Genomic DNA, 12,935 nt, shown 5'->3' on the forward strand with positions numbered 1-12,935 from the left:
CCACAGATATAGAGGCCGTCACGCTCAAGATCTCAACATAAGCCAGCAGTTCTGATAAATTCTCAAAGCAATCTGCTGGAGCAACCTTCTTGCTCAGGGAGGCCCATTGGAAGAGGCCATCCACATCCCGAAGGACTACCCGCTTCACTCAAGATCTGCTTACTTAAATGCTAATCTCCTCCAAAAAACACCATTTAATGCAATATGGTAAATTAGCTATCATATTTCCTATAATAGGCAGTAGTCTAATGTATGTATTTTAATTTTCCTTACAAAAGAACTAGTTCTACACTTAGATTGGTATGAACCAAAAGATGTGTTTATCTCAATTTTTTTTCATTTTACTTCATCTGATGTCATCTGTTTCCTTCATATGCATTGAAAATTCACTCCCTTGTGTTCTGTACTATGTTAATTGCAAAGAATAAGTGTACAATTATGAGATCTACACATTATGTACAGGCTTCATCAACTATTTTTAAACTTGTTAGGCATCTCTGGCTCTTCTAAGTATGGCACAGCCTTATGACATGCTGGAGACTGAGGAAGTGCCTGCAAAAATGCCTACTGGAATTTCCTGTCTTTTGAGCTTTCCTTTTCTTCCTGACTCTGGGTTGTGGTCTTCTGAAGCCTCAGCTCCTGAGTCTGGATGGAAACAGAGCAGCTGCTCTAAGGCACCTGGTGTACACAGCCGCCTTCCCCTCTTGGCTCCCATACGCTCCAAGGCACCGGGAGTTTGGCTCTCATGAAGAAAACACAATCGTCATTTTACTAAAAACAGTCGTGCCAACCCAAACTCATTTTCTTTTTCGGATGAATTTGCTAGCTTGGAAAAGGGACATGTGCTCGTGTTTCCCATGATAGCCTTGTTAGCTGGAGGGAAAAATGATAGCTAAGTGTGAGCATAAAAATACAAGCAAATGCAATTGATTGAACAACTGATGAAAGAGTATTGATCAGTAAATTGATGTCTTCTGCCAAATGCTTGCTGTATGTATATATGGTTTGTCATGAAATCTTGTTTGGGTGCTGGGAGTCTAGTGGGTGATGCAACCTACACCAAAGAATAGTTAGACAGCATGTGTGTTGGACTTCACTGATGATATGCATATATGTGGAGTCCTTTGTAAGCACTGAGGAGGGGGCTTCCTGTATGGGCAGCAGTGCCTAGAGAGACTTGAGAGTCAGGTAAAGCTGAGTGAAAAAGCTGAAACCTGAGATCATACTCAGTTTCTGTATTTCAGCTATATTTGTGTATGGAATTTCAACCCAGTATTCTTCTGGGGAGGTTATAGGAGAGTATCATTTACATTGACAAATCACCCTGCTTCTCCCCCAAATAAACAAACAAGGCTGATATATGCATCTAGTCATTGGAGTGAAGACAGTGGTGATTTCAATGGTACGATCTGGGAGTTTTACTTTCTGAAATTTTATGTCATTGGAATTTCATTCCAGTAATCCAATACCACCTTCTGAAAATCAGAAAAAATAATCTATTTCTCAGTTTTGAAAAGAAGTAATCTATAATCACATCTTGGATTGAAAAAGAGAGATACCCCCCTTCTCTGTAGAAATGCCTTATACTGCTTGATATCTATGTTTTGGGTGTTTACATAGCTCTTTGAAGATGAGGTTATACCGGCAGATAAGCCTCATCAATTTATCCTCAGGCCATTACTATAATTATTATAATTTCAGAAACCAGTAAAATGTGTGGTCTTTTAACATTACAGCACTAATGGCAGAAATACTACTCACATTTTTGAACAAAGTTTTATTTTTAATTGATTAGATGGATCCCCCACTTAAAGTCCTAGTGCTCTTATGTAACTTCAAGGCACACTTGATCAGCTTTAGAATTTTGTTTGTCTCTGAATGCTAGCAATACTAGCTTCCTGAAAACTATCATAAAGCCAAATGATTTGATTCAGAGAAAGGTGTCATTTTCAATAGTGTTCTGTAACATCTTGTAAACATTTCTGTTCTTCAATAATATACTGATTGGTTTTTTTTGCTTGGGTTCACAAGATTATTACCAGGAAAGAAAATAGATTTGTCATGCATATGGTTAGTAATTGATAACAATCAAAATGCAATTGAATTTTATTGTCTTGAGATCTGGAGATGAAAAGGTACTTAGAGCCACGGTTGCTATTGACAGTACACAGCTTTCTTCCCAGAAGGGAAGGGAAACACACAGCATTTCCTTTCTTTCCTCCCCACCCACATTTAATCCCGGAATCCACTCCACACATTTTAAGACTTAAAATTCTTTTCGAAGAAGGCCAAGTAAATTGTCTTTGGATCAAGTAACTTCCCTTAGGTCCAGTTTCATTTCCCCAGAACTCTGAACCAGAATTTCCTGTACCAAATGCCTACCATTATTGCAATTATCTGAGGAGACAATCGCTACTGTATTTCTTGGGAATAACCCCCAAATTCCAAGATACTGGTACAGAGTAAGTGTTAAAATCATGATTTCCATCTATAATGACTTTAATAGTTTTCCCACAAAAGATGGGTCTTAAGTCCTAATCCCTGATACCTGCAAATGTAAACTTATTTGGACATAGGGTCTTCACAGACATAAATGAGTTGAGGATTAAAAAAGTAACATAGTCCTGAGTTTAGGACAGGCCTTAAATCCAGGATTCATCCCTTTTAAGAAGGAACCCAGGCACACTGGGGAGCAATGCATATCATGATGGAGGCAGATAGTGGACTCAGGAGTTTCCTCATTGTTGCTTCTGGTAAAAAGTGGGAGGAAGACACACATTGAAGGAGGAACTACTCAGCAAAAAGGAAACAGCCCCTAATAATTTAAGTTTCTCAGCATAACCAGAGTATAAAAGATGCTAAAAATAGGAAATCCATTGTTGGGAAAAGGAGCTTTAAAGGTCACCAATGTGGCTGAAAATTGTCATTTGCTGAAGAAATGAGGTGTGTGTCTGACCATATGGTGGATGTCAGGGCAAGACAGAAAGTTATCCAGGAGAGATGTGCAGAGAAATCCTGATGGCATGGATCCTCTTCATGCACATCATGGACTCCTAAGACTTTTGAGAGTGTTCGACAGACCGGTGTCAGCTTAGACTGAAGCAGACAGAGATTGGGGTACAGAAAAGGCCACGTGGAAGTGGAGGCAGAGATCAGGGCTGTGTGAAGATTCTCCCTTATCCTTCAGAGCGACTGCAGTCCTGCTAACCCTTACACCTGGCCTCCAGAACTGTCAGAATTGTCTGTTTTAGGCCATTGAGTTTGTGGTTATTTGTTGCATCTTTCACAATAACACCATCTGTTGCTGATTGCCTAGTTTGGTTTTGTAGTGCAAATTAATGGATTGTTCTGACCCAACTGGAGGTTCTGAGTGCCCTGTCTGCTTAGCCTTGCCCAGGATATCCCAATACACTAAAGTCCATACTCTGCCTCCTGTGAACTGTTTCTGTGAGCAACTTGGGAAAAACCGTGACAAATTATTAAAAAAAACAAAGCCTTGTAAATGCTGAAATCTTACCTCAACAATTAGCCATCATTTCATTTTTAAAAAAAACTTCAAAATTTACAAAGGGTTATGAGAAAGATAAAACAGGTCATAGTATGAATTCTATTGGATTCTTCTTGTCAGGCTTTCTTTGCAGGTGAGATGAACATAAAAAATTGTACCGTAATTTGCAAACTGTCAAATGGATGATAGCATACAATTTGTGGCCAGGTTTTTAAACCTCTTAAACACTGTTAGCATTGGAAGAAGAGAGCAGGAGAAAGAGTTTGAAATATCGGAGTAAGGTGGTGACTTTTGGGGGTATATTGAATGCATGTTGGTACATTTATTCTCTCTATATTTAATATGCATGTGCGATGCATGAATAAATATTCCTTTAACTGTTAGAATTAATGTTATGAAAAAACAATATACTTAACATCAGTTCACCTTCTGGATTCCATCATGTCCTATACACATAATTTTAGTGATAATGATTTTCATTCATATTTAACTTTGTACTTGACAAAAGTTTATTAACAAATTATGTATCTGGATATCTATAAAATTGATTCTTACAATAACTCTGTTGTAGGAAGGGTGAAGTAATATTATTCCATTTGAGAATTAAGGAAACTGAGGCTCAGATAATTAAAATGGGTATTCATGTTCATAGAGCAAGGTATCAGAACATTCACCAGAGTTCAGAATTCCTGATTCCAGCTCAGCATTTGTTTTCTCTGTGTTGATCATGGAAAAGTTGAACAAATTATATCAGGTTAATAAATTCACACATTTTTATCTATACCTATATTGTGATTAAGAATTGTATACAGAAAAATACTGTAAAAAATTTCTTTGTTTAGTGACTTACTTGTCCCAATATGTGCTTTGATAATTTTGACTTGACAGTACAATGAAACAAATGAAGGAGAGAAGGAATACTTACATGTTTCGTGGTGAAAATGGTATACCACTACTAATGTTTATAGCTGAAGGAAAAAATGTCAAGATTGTGGTTCAACACAAGATAATTTTTAAAATAATGTTAGGGGTTAACAGGACTATATTTTTGTTTATTTAAAACCTGTGGGTAAAATGAAACTGATCCCAAAGAAATATTCATTATTGTTGGGAGGCTAAGGAGACTTCTAGGAAATAGTTTTAAAATACTGATACACAGAGTTCCCCTAAATCCTTAAGAAAGGAAAATGATTCATGATTCAATACAATGAAAGACCAATGTATTTTATGCTAGTAATTTGGCAGGCTTACAAAGGTAACCATTAAGGATTTTTTTTTCTTTGAGCAGAATGAATATTTTGAAGGAACATTAAAAAATTCTTTAAAATTAATTACTTGGTTTTTTAAAAGAAGCATTAAGGAGCTAATGGGCTAGCTGAATTGATACCTGGGAAAATAATCTCCATCTAATAAAAATTGGTTTCAAATGCAGAATGCTTACCAGAAAATTGTTAAAAATAAAATAGATTAAGCAGAACGGAGTCCTATGTATTTTATTTTTATGGCTGTTGATGATACAGTAACATATTTCCAGAGTAACATCTGTTCAAGGTATTTGCAACACAGGAGAGTTGAAAATACTTGTCTCTGAATAATGTATACTCATGACCCTGAAGGACATGGTTAGTCATGCAATGTGGCATATTTTTATATACATGTGAAAAAGTACATAAAAACAAAAACACCTACAGAATTTGGATGTTTAAATGGAAAATATAAACTGGGGAGTCAATGTCAATATTAATATCTTTGTGTTGACCTTCACATACTCAGTATTGCAATAGAGTTTTCTGAGATGACTGTCACTAAACATCTCAAGTGTGAGGTGGAAATGGGCTGATAATCTTAGAAGGGCGAAGGTTGTGAGTGTTTGGCAGGAAAGTGTAGCAGGTATTGCTGGAACTGCTGGAGATGTCAAAGATGTAGAATATTGATTTTTCTTTCCCTAGCCTTAGTCTGGGGGTGCTTTTTTGTGATGAGTAATCATTTGACAGTTTCAAGTTGTATTTACTTGTAAAATGAACCAGTCAATTTCAAGTAGTTAGTTTATCCAATTAAGCTTTCACGGGAGTCAAAGAAGACCATTTATTTTCATTTGCTCAGTTGGTTTCAAAGATCATGTTTGGGTATCCTGACTTTGCCAATAGTATCCAATATGTGGCTTATCAAAATGACACATTTTGAGGCCTCCCTATGTCTCATCTTCATGCTCAGGTTTGGTTTTTATACATGCTTGACTTTAGGTGTTTACATGGGAGAGGAAATGGGTTAAGTGTGTATGGTTTGAAGCTATACACTTGCCAGAACCAATGAGTGATGAAATAGGTGCTGGTCCTGGGGAAGGCAAGCAAAAAGGGGTCAAAGGTGGGCTGACTGGAAACTGATCTTAAGGGCCCATGGTCTTCCTGAGGCTCTAATGCTAAGCTCTTAGGAGTTATGCAACGAGGAGATATCAAGGGACTAGTACTAATTCCCAGCTACTTATAGTTATCTTTTCAAATGAATTCCAAACATGTCATATTACAGTTATTAATGATCACTGTTTAATTGTACTTCCTATTTCATTATGCCAGTAGGAAGGAATAAAACTTGGTGTAAAGTATCTAAACCAGAGGAATCCAAAAAATATTTAGAAAGTCTTATCTCTAAATTTTTTTTTCTCTGCCATTAGAAACTGGGAACCCATCTGTGCTATTATTGTCCTGCTGCTTATTTTTAATATTTTTTCATTTCCATTAGTTCTGTGGTTCATTTATCTTTTGTTTAGGATCTGACCCCTTATTCCTATGTATAGGTCCTCAAACTTCAATCCAGACCATTGTCTTTGTTATTTTCCTTTTTTTCAAGTTTGAGTTCACACTGTACATATAACTTTGGGCAACTTTACACAGTGGCTGAAAGTGAAAAATTGGTGGGAAAATAGTTGATAGAAGTAACAATAACTAGTCAGTACAGATTAATGCTCTAAAGTGTCAGGTTGGCTGATGTTAGATGCTAAGGCTCTTGAGGGCAGGCTTATCAGAAAGAGCTAATAGTTCTCCTATAAAGAGTGATCATTTTCTTGTTCCTCATCATGAGAGAGCTGATAGGGACCATTCAGAAGATCTATAAGTGCTTTTGGTATTTCTCATCGATCTCAACATGTTACTGATACAACTGAAGAAGTAACACACTGAGCTACCTAAACTCCTCTCCAGGTGGTTTCTTCTCTACACAATAGCACAGATGCTATTGCCACACCGGACAATCCCACTGTTAACTCTGTCATGCATTTCTGTCACTCAAGATCCACAAGACATCCAGGTTATCTTCTCACATGAGTGTTTCCTCTCAAGCAGCCTGGGATATACTGTCATTACTCTGCACCTTCCATCCATCCTGTCCCTTCTTCAGTCCCTGGAACCCAAAGTTGTCAGAAAAAAGTCTTTTGTACTCAAGCTCTTCTCATAATTACTTTCATAATTTTTCTCTACCTAAAAACGGTCTCTTCCTTGAGGACACTTAAAAAACCCTCTCTCTGACACCACTCATACTACTAGATTCAGGAAAATTGTCTATTTTGATTCTTCATCTTTCAGAAATTCATTTCTTCCTCTGTCCTCCATGGAAGCCTCTCATGTCAGTTGAAGTTTATATGAACTGACCTACTACCCCATCTTATCACAGCCAACTAACTAATCCCCAGACCACTTTTCTCTGTTGCTTGAATATTTCATCACATGATCTGCTCCATTTCTGCTTCTCATAACTTTTTTTTCCCATTAAATTTATTGGTACATTTTAGGTGTAAAATACAGTTACATTCATCATTGAGATCTTGGTTCTTATTTTTTTCCCCTGCCCTACCTTCACCCCCTCCACCCTTCCCTATTTGCAAAGGTTTTGTTTCCATTTTTTTCTTTTCTCATATTTTTTCTTTTCCTTTCTTTCCTTTCCTCTACCCTTCCCACTTCCCCTACTCCTTTAGAACTTTTTTCCTATTATATAATATCAATTATACATTTTTAAATTACAATATCAAAATTGAGAGGACGTTACCACAGGTTTTACAGAATTTAAAAGGATATAGAAAGCATATTACAAAAATCTTTTTTGAAATAAATTTGATGACTTCTAAAAAGTACCTTGGAAGACAAGTTAATGAAACTGACTCTGGAGTAAATATAAAATTTGAATAGCACCTATTAAAGAAAGTATATTCCTAGCTTGAAAACCTACCTATATGACAACAGCAGGCTCATATACATTTTAACTGATGAATTATATCAAACATTTAAAGCAGAAGAAAGAAGGAACACTTCTCCCCTCATTTTAGGAAATCAAGATTGTATTAATACTAAAACTGGATAAGCATAATAGAAGAAAAAAGTATGAACATAGATAAAAATTTGTTTAACAAAACAAACTATTAGAAGTCAGATCTGGCAGTATGTAGAAGTGGTTTTATTATAGGGATGGCAGTGTTGGTTCAGCATTAGAAGATCCACCCCCAAAAGTCATCATTTTAACAGAGGAAAGGGAAAAGCCATATGATCCTGTCAGTACTTGCAGAAAAAGTATTGGATAAATTCTACAGCTGTTCATGGTAAAAGCTATCAGGAGACTAGAAGTAGAACAGAACCTTCTCAACAGATAAGGCATTTACTCCATACTTCCAGCAAAAATGCCTTATATGAATGGAAAAGGTACAGTGCTTTCTTCCTAAGGTGGGGAACAAGGGCAGATGTGCCTACTCTTCATCTGTCCATTAAACTTTGAAACATAGGCCCAAACCAAAATAGTCTGGCAACAAAAAGACACAATTAGAATAGGATTGGGAAGTTAGAAGTAAAATCTTCGTATGTAGATGAAATGATCATCTACAGAGAAAATAGTAAGAAATGTCTAGGAGCCCCTAGAACTTGTATTTGAATTTAGCAGGATTAGAAAACACAAGGTATATATAAAAATTCAGGTCTATGTATACTTGCTATAAATGAAGAATTGGATATTGAAATTTAAAAGTTATGTAGGAGTACAAAGGACCTAGACAAGTAAAAAGAAAAAAAAAAGTGTTGGAAGACATTTATTACCTAATTTTAAGTCTTCCTCTAAAACTACAGTAATCAAGGCAGGGTTGGTGTAAGGAAAGACATATAGATCAATGAAATAAAACAAAGAACCTAGAAATAGAACCACACATGTATGGTCCACTGATTTTTGAAAGATTATTTAACATTAACATTTTATAGAACATAGACTCAATTCAAGAGCTGAGGAAAAGATAATGTTTTTTAGCATATGGCACTAGAACACCTGGTATCCTTATGTACAAAATTAACTTCAACCCTTTATTTCCCTATATAAAAGTAACTTGAAAGGATCTATGAGCCTAAATATGAAAACCTAAAACTATAAAACTTTAAGAAGAAATTATAAGTGAAAATGTTCATGAATTCAGGGTAGTCAAGAATTTCTTAGGATACAAAAAACATGATGTATAAAAGAAAGAAATTGATAAGTGAGATTCCATCAAAAGTTAGAACCTATTTTTTTTTTTTGGTACCAGAGATCGAACTCGGGACCTTCTACTTTCGAGGCAGGTGGCAGAACCACTGAGCTAAATCCCCAGGCCAAAATTTAGAACTTTAAATGATATCATTAAGAAAATCAAAAGTAGTCTTTAACCAGAACATATTTATAATACATATAACCTAAGACCAGAATATATAAAGAACTCTTATAGCTCATTAATAGACAACCCAATTAAAAAGTAGACACAAGAGGATGACAAATAGCCAGTACAGCACAAGGAAAGGTGTGCAACACTAGAATCAGAAAAATACTAATCAGTACAATAACAAGATCGTATTATACACTCATTAGGGAGATGAAGTTAAAAGTTTTACAAGAACAAATGTCAGTTTAGATGTGAACCAGTTAGAACTGTCTAATACTGCTAATGTGAATGTAAAATGACAAAACCATTTTGGAAAACAATATAGAAATTTCTTGTATTACTGTTAACCAATAGTTCTGTTCTTAAGTTTTTACTTAAGAGGAATGAAAACACAAGTTCACAATGGATTTGTATATACAAGTTGATTATTGCTTATCTGAAATTCTTGGCACCAGAAGTGTTTCAGATTTTGGTTTGAAATCCACTTGATCTGCAAAGAGGATAGCTACAACTGCTCTTTTTCAGGTTCCTGTCACAGGGAGTATTTTCCACCCTTTCACTTTCATTCTATGAGTTTCTTTTCAAATTAAATGTGTTTCTTGTATGCAGCATTTGTTGGATCTTGCTTCTTGACCCATTCTGCCAGTCTATTTCTTTTGATTGGTGAATTGAGACAATTAACATTGATGGTTATAACTGATATGTAATGACATCATTGTCATGACTTTTTCTTTTTGTTGGATTCTCCCCCTTTGTGTTTAATTTCTTGTTGCACCCGATGGATTCATTCTGCTGGGCTTCCTGGGATTGTGATCCTCTTTGTCTTTTCCTAGGATATTGTCTAAAATTGTTTGGAGTGCTGGTTTGGTAGTCATGAAGTTCCTAAGGTTCTCTTTGTTATGAAAGTATCTTATTTCTCCATCAATTTTGAAAGATAGTTTTGTAGGGTACATCAATCTGGGTTGGAGGCTGTTTTGAAGTATGTCACTTCAAGCTCTTCTTGCCTTCAGTGTTTGCATTGAGAAGTCTGCCATGATTCTGATGGGCTTCCCTTTGTATGTGATTTGATTCTTTTTTCTAACTGCTTGTTCATTTTTCTAACTGCTTATAGAATTTGGTCCTTTTGTTTGGTTTCTGAAATCTTAACTATTATATGCCTACGTGTAGATGTTTTTTGCTCACGGCTGGTTGGAGTCCTACCTGCCTCACTTATCTGTATGTCAAGTTCTTTTCCCCTGCTTGGGAAGTTTTCTGCCATCACTTCTGTGTGAACAGTTTTTTTTTTTTTTTTTTTTTTAATGTCATCTGCACTCTCTCCTGTTCATTGGCTCCGATGAGTCTTATGGTATTCTTCTTTGCATCATCTAGCAGCTGCTGGATTGATTTCTTCTGGTCCCTTACAATTTCAAAGCAATTTTTCTTTTCCTGGTCACTAATTGCAATCTTATCTTCTATATCTGAGATTCTGTCCTCACATTGGCTCATTCTGCTGTGTAGACTTTCAATGGAGTTTTTAATCTCCTGGAAATCTGTTTGCATCTGTTTTATGGATTCCATTTAATTTGTTTCCCATGTTGGGATTCCATCATGTTCCTCAGCTCCTCTATTTTTTTTTTTTAATCTGTGTCCTGTCTACATTTACTAATCATGTCTTGCACTATGGGCACAATCTCTGCTGTTATCTGAGAAATTATTTCTGATTTCATTTTTTCCAGATTCTCTTTTGTTGCCACTTCAGGGAGTCCAGGTGGTTGAGTGTCAGAATGTTCCATCTTGTTTCCCTTTGGAGTTGCTTTAGTTGATCTGGAAGTCTGGTTCTGAGACTTGTTTACGTGTCTTCTCATTTCATGGTGTGTGTGTGGGGGTTGCTGTTGGTGCCCGTGTGGCTCACCACCTCTGTGCTGGGGGGCTGGTGGTACAGTGAATGGGAAGCCTCCTTCTGGGCACTGGGAGCAGCTCACCTCCTCTGCGCTGGGGAAATGGTGGTACAGCGGCCAGGAAGCCTCCTCCTGGGTGCTAGGAGCAGCTCACCTCCTCTCTACTGGGAGGCAGGGGGTGGTATGGTGGCCAGGAAGCCTCCTCCTGGGCTCACTTCCTCTGCTCTGGGGGGTGTGGGGGGGTGGTATGGCAGCCCAGAAACCTCCAGCATGCTGGAAGTGTCTCATCTCCTCTGCACTGGTGGGGGTTGTGGTACAACAGCCAGGAAGCCTCCTCTTGGGCACTGGAAGTGGCTCACCTCCTTTGCACTAGGGGTGGTGGTGGTGGTATGGCAGCCCGGAAGCCTCCTCCTCATAATTCTTGATGATTTGTATTCATGCAGATAATCCTGTTAATATCTTGGCTTCTCCCTTGTTTTAATTTTGCCTTGAATCTGCTCCTTCATTTTACATCACTTGCCCACTCCAATCATGTAACCCTAGATTTTGTCATTGCTGGTAACGGCTCTCCTTCCGTATTCTCAATGTCATTCACTTATCTCTTCTAGTTTCCTAGATTTCTGACATTTCTTTTTATTCTTTTCCCCCATTGGCCTCTCTAAAATATTGAATTCACTGGTCATTCCATCTTTCCACCAGTACATTTTCTCAGATCCCTCATATTCTCATGTCCTCTTCCAAGGTTAGATCCTGTAGTTCATTTCTATGCTCACTGTTTGTTTATGCTCTTCCTTGTCCCATCCTTCATTGCATATTATATGATACGCAAAACCCAACCCCGGTCACATCCAACTCTCAACTTGGTTTGCACAGACACAAGTCTAGAAAAAAAACTGAGCAGTGGTATTTCTTGATCTTTTCTTAAATGAATGAGTACATGCTCAAGTTGGATTACGGTTCTGTCCAGTAACCCTCTTTGATTTCCTTCAAAGAGTTTCTTCTTCTCCTTCATGACACTACTACATTTCTTACCTGTTCATCCTCAAACCCCCATCTCTGTAGCCCTCTACTGTTTGAACTAAACAACTTGCTTACTGTTTCACTTGCAATATAGGCACAGTTGGAAGAGAACATACATGTATTTGAACCACCAAATTACTCATTTACATGCTTCACTGTAGTGAGCATGTTGGAGTTCCCCGCGATACTGTCTGAGGCTGAGTCTCGTGTTCTCTGCTGAACACAGGGCATCATGCCTGCCAGAGCCCCTTCTCTCCAAAATACCAGTTTTCACTTTTCATTGGTTCATTTCCCTCTGTAGACACATAGCTGTAATACCTCCCATCTTACAGCGTCCAATCTGCCTCATTCTGTGACCCTCACCTCAATTTCAGGGCAAGCCTTGATCTACTCTGTCTCTGCTATACTTGGTCAGTTAAGCATCTCTCACCTATTTCAATTTGTTTTTCACTTGTTTCATTTTTCCTGTTGATGCTTAGTCAGTGCTGTGTTACGGTCACCTTTCCACCCTTGCTTGTCTAGCCCAGGTTAGAGGATTGGTTAAATTAACACATGATGAATATATGCAGATTTCAGGAATGGAATCTTTAATTCTTTTTCAGATATTACATCTTAAGGAAGTTTATTATATGTAATTTATGTTTTTCATGAGGATATTTACTTGTTCATTAAAAAAAACTCAAAGGCTTTCCACTCTGGCAGTAAAGTCTACCATGATATTTTCTATTCATCATTCCAGCCTTGCTGAATTACAGTGTATCCTGTAGGTATTTTCTATTCCATTTCTATATAACTATGCAAATTTTTTATATCCTCTTTTAAAAGAATTAAATATAGAAATTTATAAATAATTTTCCAAGAAATAGCCATA

Source organism: Heterocephalus glaber, unplaced genomic scaffold (genome assembly GCF_053883595.1).
Source record: "Heterocephalus glaber isolate CG9 unplaced genomic scaffold, H.glaber_assembly_v1.0 deba00000676, whole genome shotgun sequence".
NCBI lineage: Eukaryota > Metazoa > Chordata > Mammalia > Rodentia > Bathyergidae > Heterocephalus > Heterocephalus glaber.